The sequence below is a fragment of the Schistocerca nitens genome, chromosome 6, assembly GCF_023898315.1.
Source record: "Schistocerca nitens isolate TAMUIC-IGC-003100 chromosome 6, iqSchNite1.1, whole genome shotgun sequence".
Lineage (NCBI taxonomy): Eukaryota > Metazoa > Arthropoda > Insecta > Orthoptera > Acrididae > Schistocerca > Schistocerca nitens.
In genome coordinates this window covers 183,093,682-183,105,945 of record NC_064619.1, presented here as the reverse complement: position 1 = coordinate 183,105,945, position 12,264 = coordinate 183,093,682, and positions in this window count along the sequence as shown.

Sequence of the window (12,264 nt, the reverse complement as noted above, 5' to 3'; positions counted from 1 at the left end):
TGAAGTATGCCATGGCAGTGCTTCTGGTCCATACACCCATCTATCTTCACAGTGTCGCCAACTCTTTCTCATGTAAAACATTCCTAAACCGTAATAGAAACCCGTCGTGTTCGACCGTACCAAGAATGCACTGCACACCCTTTGTCCTTCAGATCTACGAACGTCTTCTTTTTGGTACTAAAAATCTCTAATTTCGATTCATCTGTGATAACACTTCCTTCCACTCTTCATGTTACCACTTAGTATGTTTCCTAGCCCATTCGAGTCTCTTCTTTTTTTTTTTACGGGTTTCAGTAGGGGTTTCCTCGCTGCCACACGTCCTTTCGAGCGGCATCGAACAGTCTACCTTCTATTCTTGCAACACATACGGTTTTCTTTTTAATTTCTACCAATTCTGCGAGCATTTATGCTGCTGTCTTCAATATATATCTCTTACTAGTAATTCTGATGAACTTGTCATCGCGTTCATCTGTGATATGAGGTCGACCTGGTCGTGGTAAGACCATCGTTGCTATTTGTTGTCTTCTGGCAGTGAGGAGTGTATCGAACTCGTTCCTATCGACACGTCATAAAGATCAACCTGCTTGCCTGAATACTACAGTTTAAGCACATTTTCCTATGGATACCTCCACTGTTGGAGCCATAATAACGATATTCGCACTGTCAACTGTCACTAAAGAACTGATGTTCAGTATCCATAAATTACGTATCATACCACTGTTTCAAGGACACTGGGGACATCACAATACCACAAGGAAAAACACGGCAACATGGAGTAGGCGCTCATTTGCCACACAAGTAAATAAACATAACAGTTCAGCTAACTATTTTTTGTATGTTTAACACAACACTCATCTGGATAAAATTTTATGCAGATGATGTAAGGTGGTCACGTCATTTTGATTTTTGTGTGTCATCGATGTGCACATCAGAGAGAGCGCAAGTTAGGTTGCTGTTAAACGATCTTTCGTCTTGTCGTGGCACAGTCTTTGCTTCTGTGCAGTCTGATACATTATTAGTTGAAGTGCGGTTGGTGCTGGACGTGTCTAATAGTGCTGTGTGGACTTGTGATTGTACAGTTAAAAGAAACTGGTACTTGTATTACTTTCCATGTTTAATACGTCTTGTAGTTGTCTCATCAAATATTAGTTTTGTTTTATTTGGTTCATTTATTTAACGCAAACTGTTACATAGTCACAATTTTGAGTATAATGTTAATGCTTTTCCTGTTTGCTCCTTTTGTTTTTGTGTACTGTTCAGCCTTTTTTACTTTTTAAAATGTAGTACCACCACACTCTCAAAGATTGCATTTACTGCATGTTCCCTCACACTCCTCCATTTTCCTGCAGTTAATCATTTCTCTTTATCTTATTGATACTGCTTAAGTTCCTTATATATTCTGTAGTTACATTGATAATTCTTTTTTCTTTTAATTGGTTTGTGTATAACTTGCCATTTTTATGCCTCCTGAATCAGCCTTGTCAATTACTAATTTTATTTTATTTTATTAGTTTTGTTTATTACAGAAACTGTTATGTAGACATGCAGTTCCTATTTTGTGTTTAAGTTTTTTCCTGTCTACTACGTTTTTATTTATTTTCTGTTCAATTTCTTACTTTTTCGTTGCATTTCCAATACACTGTCGAAGATGTTACTTACTGTATGTTTCTGCTTCAATCTAGACGTGTAACTTCTCTTCCAATGTTGTTTACAAGCACTGTAATTTCTTCGGTGACAATATTCAGTAAATGTCTGAAGATGGCCTTGTAAGCCAAGAACCGGCTAACACAATACAATTAATAATGTAGAGCAAAAGCAAACTAGTGCTTTTCACTTATTATAATGTTGTTCTACCAAGAACAGACGAAAGATTCAGTTAACAGAAGTGGAAATTTTCATCAGATCCAAATAATGATTTTACTTCCGTTGTGTATTTAATACAAAGTCAAGCTGCATTCAGATCAATTACATTTCAGTTCATGTTAGGTTCTCTAAACTTGGGCTAAATTTCAGACTGAAACAAAAATACATAGAGAAACTTACTATGAAAACAAATACATAAACACAACATTTTTACCAACGTTGTACCATTCCTTTGCTTACTTAATTGTAGCTATGCTGTTATACGGTATCTACAGGGAATTATATGTCAGTTAAAAGGTTTATTAAAATTAATGAGCTGTACTGTATGACGTCTGATGGCAAGACATTTACAAAATCGTTATAAAAAATAATAAAAATAAACATTTATCTGTATTATTATTATTATTTCATTACTGTAGGAATGGTTGTAGATTATGTATAAAAGGAAATAACAATTTTTCATTTTTATGTTTGTGCAATATTTATGTATCTATATTTCACAAATAACGTCTGTGGTCGGCGAATGTATGTATAGAAGCAGACAATGATAGTTAAAAATAATTACAAAGATACATATTAAATTGCCTATAAATAGTGGAGGTTAAAACATTACTGTCTCTGTCTTCTTGTAGTCGTAAAAGCTGTAAGAGCTTGTGACGCTCGATTGATTGCTTGGGTAGCCTTCGTTTGTCATTTGATCGAGAAAGACGCCATTGGAGGCCGATATTTGTAAAAGGTGTGTACTTTCAATTTATGTTGATTTTTGAATATAGATATTGTTAAAATTATTATCTGTAATAATTTATTGCTAGGTTGTCCAAGATTTCATTCCACATTCTTAGACGTTTTCAGGATATTAAGAATTTTTCATGACGCAGAGCAGTGCAGCGATCGCGGGAACCGCTGCCGCGGCAAATTCAAATCAAACTGAATGAAAACAGTTTTCCCGCAATATAGCGGGCGGGTAATTGTACATTAAAATTATCTCTTTCAGCTTCCTGGAGACTTCAGAGGGAAATTGTGCATTTAATTACGTCATTTTCAGGTGGACATGGGCAGCTGCTATTATGTTATGAGTTACGGAAATAATTCATGAGTGATAAAATTTTACTTGCGTGTGATCAAAGGCCGGCCGGAATGGCCGAGCGGTTCTAGGCGCTTCAGTCTATAACCGCGCGACCGCTACGGTCGCAGGTTCGAATCCTGCCTCGGGTATGGATGTGTGTGATGTCCTTAGGTTAGGTAGGTTTAAGTAGTTCTAAGTTCTAGGGGACTGATGACCTCAGATGTTAAGTCCCATAGTGCTCAGAGCCATTTCAACCATTTTTTTTGTGATCAAAGACGGCTGTGCAAAAACTGTTCTAGCTAATAACATAAAGATCAAATTTCATTTTTTTAGTTTCATGCTCTCATGTTAGTTGTGGCAGTTAATAGTGCTCATATACAGGGTGTTACAAAAAGGTACGGCCAAACTTTTAGGAAATATTCCTCACACACAAATAAAGAAAAGATATTATGTGAACATGTGTCCGGAAACGCTTAATTTCCATATTAGAGCTCATTTTAGTTTCGTCAGTATGTACTGTACTTCCTCGATTCACCGCCAGTTGGCCCAATTGAAGGAAGGTAATGTTGACTTCGGTGCTTGTGTTGACATGCGACTCATTGATCTACAGTTCTAGCATCAAGCACATCAGTACGTAGCATCAACAGGATAGTGTTCATCACGACCGTGGTTTTGCAGTCAGTGCAATGTTTACAAATGCTGAGTTGGCAGATGCCCATTTGATGTATGGATTAGCACGGGGCAATAGCCGTGGCGCGGTACGTTTGTATCGAGACAGATTTCCAGAACGAAGGTGTCCCGACAGGAACACGTTCGAAGCAATTGATCGGCGTCTTAGGGAGCACGGAACATTCCAGCGTATGACTCGCGACTGGGGAAGACCTAGAACGACGAGGACACCTGCAATGGACGAGGCAATTCTTCGTGCAGTTGACGATAACCCTAATGTCAGCGTCAGAGAAGTTGCTGCTGTACAAGGTAACGTTGACCACGTCACTGTATGGAGAATGCTACGGGAGAACCAGTTGTTTCAGTACCATGCACAGCGTGTGCAGGCACTATCAGCAGCTGATTGGCCTCCACGGGTACACTTCTGCGAATGGTTCATCCAACAGTGCGTCAATCCTTATTTCAGTGCAAATGTTCTCTTTACGGATGAGGATTCATTCCAACGTAATCAAATTGTAAATTTTCACTATCAACATGTGTGGGCTGACGAGAATCCGCACGCAATGGTGCAATCATGTCATCAACACAGAGTTTCTGTGAACGTTTGGGCAGGCATTGTTGGTGATGTCTTGATTGGGCCCCATGTTCTTCCACCTACGCTCAATGGAGCACGTCATCATGATTTCATGCGGGATAATCTACCTGTGCTGCTAGAACATGTGCCTTTACAAGTACGACACAACATGTGGTTCATGCACGATGGAGCTCCTGCACATTTCAGTCGAAGTGTTCGTACGCTTCTCAACAACAGATTCGGTGACCGATGGATTGGTAGAGGCGGACCAATTCCATGGCCTCCACGCTCTCCTGACCTCAACCCTCTTGACTTTCATTTATGGGGCATTTGAAAGCTCTTGTCTACGCAACCTCGGTACCAAATGTAGAGACTCTTCGTGCTCGTATTGTGGACGGCTGTGATACAATACGCCATTCTCCAGGGCTGCATCAGCGCATCAGGGATTCCATGCGACGGAGGGTGGATGCATGTATCCTCGCTAACGGCGGACATTTTGAACATTTCCTGTAACAAAGTGTTTGAAGTCATGCTGGTACGTTCTGTTGCTGTGTGTTTCCATTCCATGATTAATGTGATTTGAAGAGAAGTAATAAAATGAACTCTAACATGGAAAGTAAGAGTTTCCGGACACATGTCCACATAACATATTTTCTTTCTTTGTGTGTGAGGAATGTTTCCTGAAAGTTTGGCCGTACCTTTTTGTAACACCCTGTATACAAAAAAATCCACTAAATCCACTGCAGCTTTTACGTTTAGAAAACATAACATACTGTAACTTCCGTACAGGTAAGAAGAGTAATTTTCAGTGAATTCGAGAGATGAGAGTAGCGAATGGCATTTTTTTATTCCACAATTAGTTACAGTAATGGTACCATGAGCCATATCTAACAAGCCAGATCAGTATTATATAAAAATAGTTTGCAAATTAAAGATCGTACGTCCACAGCAGGAAATCTTTCAGTGTTGTGCGTATCCCACATAATAGGTCAAAGTTCATAAAGTTAAAATATTTTCAAGTGCACAAACTAATAGTGAGAATCGTATTTTATCTGTCGTGCTCGCAACAGTAAGCAAATATAAAATTAATTAAAATATTGTGCCATATAAAATGCATATAACATAGAAATGGTATGCGGTGGGGATTACGGGACAACTGTAAAGGTGAAGAGTGGATAAACCGTATTACCAGTAGGTGTCCTGGTATTTCTAGAAACGAATATCGCCAAGCTCCGTTAACAAGTTTTGCTTAGCTGTGATAGTCAAGCGCACTAGGCAACAACAAGGACTGTTGAGACTTTACGCTGCCTCGCGCTTCTTCCGACTGGGCCGTCACAGGGGTCGGCGCCATGCGCCTCTACAGAAACGCACGTGCCGAGCGCGGTCCGCTTCATTTCCGCCGGAGTGGAGGAATGCCGGCCACTCATTACGAGTGCGGGGGCAGAGCCGCCCCCGCAGTGGGCTGCTAGGCGCGCCTAGCGCTGCTGATCAATGGGGCGGCGGCGGCGGCAAGAGCCGGCGGCATCATCCAGTTTGCTGATTTCCCTGGGGCGCGATCGATTTGGCATCCGAAACCGCGGCGACACGCAACCCTCGGCCTCCCCTCCGGCCTGAGCGCGCCCCGCCGCGTCCGTCCCGCGCCGTCGCCTCCGAGGCTGCGTCTGCGGAAGGGCGGCGCCGGCGGGCCTCGAACGGCGACCCTCTGCTAGCTGCCGCCTCTCGTTGGGAAGGCCGGCGGGCCACCGGGCGGTCGATGCGAGCGCCACTTTCGCCGGCATCCGCGTCTGCGTTGCCCCCTCCCTCGTGTGCTGACTAGTGATGGGGAGCTCGTGAATGAGTCGTTTAAATGAACACTTCACTCCAGTGAAGTGTGAACTAACCACTCAATTTCAGTGAACTGGTACTTCAAACTCTCCACAGATAGTACACTCCACACTTTTTTTCTAGTTCGTTCACTCACTCTCTTCCCCTCTCCCTCTCCCACTACATCGGCACTACGTCTCTCATTCTCCCTTCACTTCAATCCTCCCTGTACTCAGTACTGCCTGTCGACGAATCGCGCGGTGAAATACACTTAGAACAACAGTTGCACTTTGCTTTCACATAACCTAAATCGGCGAAGAAACCCCAAATTTCATTACTTTTACGCGATCGCGTGTTGCTAGCCATTGTATAAGGATGAACAGACACAAAAACTGCTTTCGAATAAAATAAAGAGGGATTTTACATGAAATCGTACCAATGACTACAGGTGACAGTTTACGTTTTGAATTTAGAGGGTTATTATTCTCAATAAAAATAAAATCTCCAGGAAAACTTCTGAATAATTACTTAGCGTAGGTATATAGACTTTGTGACAGTGGTAAACATACTCATTCTATTTTGGATTAAATTTTAAAAGGAACATAAACTTGGACTGCATTTCGTTGGTAGCCCTAGTTTTCAGTCCATAAATACAACAAATAAGGTTTCACTTGGCAGATGAAGACTCTTTTTGGCGCTTCATGAGAAAATGTCGAGCAAGATTAAACGTAATATCTTCTTTATATGTGACAGGCTTCTCTGTTTATCTTTCCTTTGTCCCCTTCGACCATCCTGTATGTAAGTTAACTCAGACGTTGCGTGCACGTTACTGCATAGTTCGGCCATCTGTTGGTAAAAATATGAAGTATTACGAAGCTTTATTGTACGAGCGAGGCGAAGCGAGCGTAGCCGCGGCTGAACGGCGAACTGGGCAACTTCGCCAGGCTTCCGTACTTCATGAATGAACTACTTCATTTGAACGCTTCACGGCAAAGAGTGAAATGAATGAAGTACTTCACGGGAATGAACGAGTTCGACCCATCTCTAGTGCTGACCAGACACGGCAGAAATGCTTCTTCCTAACATTCGTGATAGACGCCGTTTACAGCTGAAAGGGGCTTAATTAAAAAGAAAAGACTAATATTAATGAATAAATGCAATAATTTTGCTAGCTGTGTGACCGGTTACGAAGTCTCGTAACCGGTTGGCCATGACTAGTATTAGCACGCAATCTGACTGCATAAAATAAAAATAAAGAATGACAAGGAATTTCCATTAACACAACTGATTAATTAAGTCCCCTGCAACTACAAAAGCTACGATACAACAAAGCTCAAGTGTAACTGTTCTGTGTGTGGTAGTGTGACTCAACGTACATGTATCTGGCTCGGTTCTTTCTCAATACGACAAAATATTTTAAACGCCATTTACAATGAACTAATTGAAAAACCAGAAATACTATAACTGCACATAGAAACCAGAATTACAAATCTACTAAATGAACACTAGCCAGATGCTTCGTTGGGTGTACCTGTGACCAAGAGGGGTTGTTATTAAAGAAAACTGTAATACCTTTTTAGCTCATTATATATTGACGAAAATATTCCATTACACCGGATCATAAATCAAAAGCCCATCCCCTTCCTCAAATATATTCTGACAATTGCATCTTCTTCCATCTATACATTACACCAACCGAACAGTACAACATTTCAGTTAACACTCAGATGGTCTACTCTCTCACCCAACAGAACAACGACTGCTCTCGACATCCTCTGAACTATTACTGCGCCAGTGGAAGCGGCGGAATAATAATCTTTGGCGTAATCTCTGGTGCTGTGACTCAGTGTAGCCACCTTTCACAGCAGACGTATGACTCATAACAGCGACAAGTGGTTCCGTCGAAACGATTGAGGTTTTATGCAATCCTACTCACGGAGGTCCTGTGTGGGCTGTAATCGTCGTATGGCAGCGAAACTTTATAACACTGTTTGTTTACGATTCATCTAAATTTTTATAATTTTTTGCTTTAAAATGTTCCCATATTGGTACTGTATTTTCTGTGTATGTATCTGGTTCAAATGGCTCTGAGCACTATGGGACTTAACATCTGAGGTCATCAGTCCCCTAGAACTTAGAACTACTTCAACCTAACTAACCTAAGGACTTCACACGCATCTGTGCCCGAGGCAGAATTCGAAACTGCGACCGTAGCGGTTGGGCGATTCCAGACTGAAGCGCCTAGAACCGTTCGGCCACACCGGCCGGCTCTGTATATGTAAAGTGTGCTGTACTGGAGGTTGAAGGTCTTTGCATTGTATGTGAGTAATGCATGTAAAATACTACGTAAATTGTTTATTACGTTGAATAATTTTCTGATGACATTTTGCATTTAAAAATATTTGTGCGAATCAACCGTCCATGTTGATGTAAATCTGACAATTGTAAGAAATGGTCACGCTTAGGAACAATGTAGGAAATAGGTGTTATGTAAAAGCCAGTGTGATTTGTTTGAAACGAAAGTGCTTCTGTGGAGTGGAAAAGGTGGCCAGGACGAATTGACGCGCTACCTAGAGCAAGGGCGGGAAGTAAGTCACACTGTCTGTAGGCAGCAGTGACTGAGGCAACACCCTTGTCGAGCAGAAAAAGATTTGCCTGCAAAATTGCATAAAAATGCCTCGGATGAAGACTGCAGACGGCTTACGACATAGCTGCGAGTTGTTGGGCTACCAAATGTAATACTGAACGACGCCAAGAATACAAACTTAAGCCCATACAGCAACATGCTTGCAGGCCGTACTGTGGGAAGTGTAGCCGTCATAATTATTCGCCACATCCAACCCTACAGCTACCAGATAAGATGTTTTTTTTGGTATTTTATTTCTGTACAGCGTGAATCATTAATTTAAACTGTGTTTTATTAGTAAATAACCATTCTTGAACTTTAAAAATCTGATTCACCCAGTTAATTCGTCCTAATCGTACACTTATATAGGGTTATTTCCTGGTGTTTGACGAATCGGAGTATCCTGTTTCACACACGTATGAAGTATCAAGTGAATATAACCTGTTTTTGTGTAAAAAATTGTCTTAGTTGTTTCCTTGAAAGACGTAATGAGAATTTTAGTTAGAGAAACAACACGTCCATGCTTTAGTACGTTACAGAGAAATAAAGCGAAACTATTCTTGTTTTATAAGAATTCTTAACTATTGCAAAGTGTTATAGTAAAAGTTTGCCTACATAAAATTCAGAGTGAAGCCAAGTTATTAGGATCTGTTAAATGACAAACAGAGTGAGTTCAAATAGTAATTGCTTTTGAAAGTAAATTCCAATTAAGAAAGAGCTTTTCTTGAAGCGAAATGTTCAGTATAAAAAGTGTGTGCTTTAGTATCTAGGTATTTTAGTAGTTAAGTTTTTTTAGTTATGGAAAGTGCTTTTGTAAAGGTCCCTCGTCGCCGAATTTTTTTAGCTTTCTTGAAGTTATCTAATGAGCTTTTTCTCTTTTAAAAACGTAATATATAAGGGTGTAGTACTCAAAAAACTCCAGTGTCTGCACCAACATTGTTTACACGGAGTAATATTGTAACCTCCCCACAAAAATTTTTAAATGAAATTAATTGAATGGTAATGCAAATAGTGCCAAATGTTAGCTTCCCACAGTAATAAAACTCAATGATAACAAAAATGTGCAAAAATGTTAAGTCCCCACAAAATTAACGTTAAGATGAACCTGACAAATTTTATAAGGGCAGCTGCGCTGAACTTCGGCCCTGTGCAATAATTAAACCTGAACACAAAAGCCAAAATTCTTACCTCAGTAAACTGCATCTATATCTGCTCTTATTTATCGGCACAGCTCCGTGCAATACTGGCCCATGTTTAATTTTGATTCTTGGAGGGAATGCATAGGAAATATTATTTAACTTGAAATGAATCTTTTTCTTTAAAAAGGGTTACTTTGTAGAAAAATTATTATTGGGGCAATTCTTGAACAAATTAATTGCAATTAACATATGTTATTAGCTGAGTGCAATGCTGCTTCATTACCTTCGATAACAATATACCTCGTCCAGAACCGTGACCAGAGATGCAAGGAGACCCATGTCGACGCCCGCTCAGTACAACCGTCCACTCGCTACAACTACTGCCGACAGAGTGCAACTCGCAACTGACAACTCGCTCTGCCGACTCCACACGCACAACTTCCGACTGGCTACTACTGCAGACAGAGTGCAACTGAACTCTCGCGCGGTCAAGCGCAGACTAGCAACGATAAATAACTCTCTGGTCAGAGATTCTGTCATGCCTCGCCATCGCTGGTACTGAATACATATGAGACGTACGCGTTTCGTAACCCTCCACTGGGGGGGGGGGGGGGGGGGGGGAGGAAATTTGGCAGCGATGGTGAGTCATTTGGACTTGCCATGAGCAACAAATTTTTTCTTAACTAATTAACTTTACAATTACAGAATATATACAGATATATAACATGAAGTAAATATGGTGCACATGCACCGAGTACAAAACATATTAGGCAATAACAAAATGTGAGTACAAAACATATTAACAAATGACATAAGTGCACATGCACTGAAAAATTCTTCAAAGTTTTCACAACAAATAGACATAATGAGTACAAATCTCATTGACAAATGACATAAGTGCACATGTACTGTAGTTCAGAACATATCAGCAAATAAAAAAAAATGTACATACAATGAGTAGAAATCATGTTAGAAAAATGACAAAGGTGCACACGCACTGAAGTAGTGAACATATCAGGAAATCACAAATGTATAGGCAACGAGTACAAATCATATTGAGAAATGACAAAGGTGCACAGGCACTAAAGTTCAGTACAAAACATATTAACAAATGGAAGAAGTGCGCACACACTGTAGTTCTGAACATATTAAGTAAAGACAAAATGTATATACACTGAGTACAGAACATATTCACAAATGGCAAAAGTGCACATGCACTGTAGTTCAGAACATATTTGCAAATCACAAAAATGTATAGGCCATAAATACAAATCATGATAACAAAAATGATTTTTTTTATTTTTTTTACTATGTCACAAGAATTAGGATAGGAAAGGGAAGGATTGCATCATGGTTGTAGCACTTTAGGTTGCACGCAGCTGCACTGAAAGTCCATATCTTTCTACAGAAGCACAACACCAAGTGAGACAATCTGAAGCTCTTTTCCTTGAAGTCTTAGTCAATGTAGCCAAGACACTGAAATGTCGTAGTAATATTCCATGTTATCATTTTAGCAGGACATTAGGTACACCAAACAGTGGGACCATAATAACATCTCCATCGCTCAAGGTGGTGGACAGCATGTCGTGTCAACACCACGTCCTTGTAAGGTACACCAACGTAGAATTAGTGCTAAAACCAAATATAGTGCTCCATGATCAAGAAGATATACAGGACAAACGGATATTGCAGTAATTCAGGGTAGTTAGGCCAGAAGGTGAAGGACATTAAGTCACATACTAGTCTTCACTGAGAATTACGTTAGTAGTTTGCGGCATTCATTGCCCAGTTATTGAACATTTCTGTACCATGTATGTAGTATTACAGAATAATGTTCATGAGTAACTTTACAGAGAACATGGGCATTCATTGCCTAATTACAATCATCAGAAGTCATTTACACAGAACATTGGTACTCTTTGCCTAATTACAAATCATCAGAAGTCATTACTTAAAACAGGAGGTAGTCAATAACATAGTATTACAGAATAATGTTCATAATTAATCATTGGTCATCTCAATACAGTAATCAGTAGCATTCATTTCCCAGTTACAAAGCATAAAACAGGAGGTATTCAATAACATAGTATTACAGAATAATGTTCGTAATTAATAATTGGTCATCTCAATAAAGTAATCACTAGCATTCATTTCCAAGTTACAAAGCATAAAACAGGAGGGAGTCAATAACATAGTATTACAGAATAATGTTCATAATTAATCATTGGTCATCTCAATACAGTAATCAGTAGCATTCATTTCCCAGTTACAAAGCATAAAACAGGAGGTAGTCAATAACATAGTATTACAGAATAATGTTCATAATTAATCATTGGTCATCTCAATACAGTAATCAGTAGCATTCATTTCCCAGTTACAAAGCATTATTATTCATTATTCAGATGACATACTATTCAGAGCTGATCAGTATTACTCAGAACTTTCTTAAACTGGTATCATTATCTGGGACAAAATACATTTTATTTATTTATTTTTGTTAGCAATGCATTGCGTTGGGTAATTA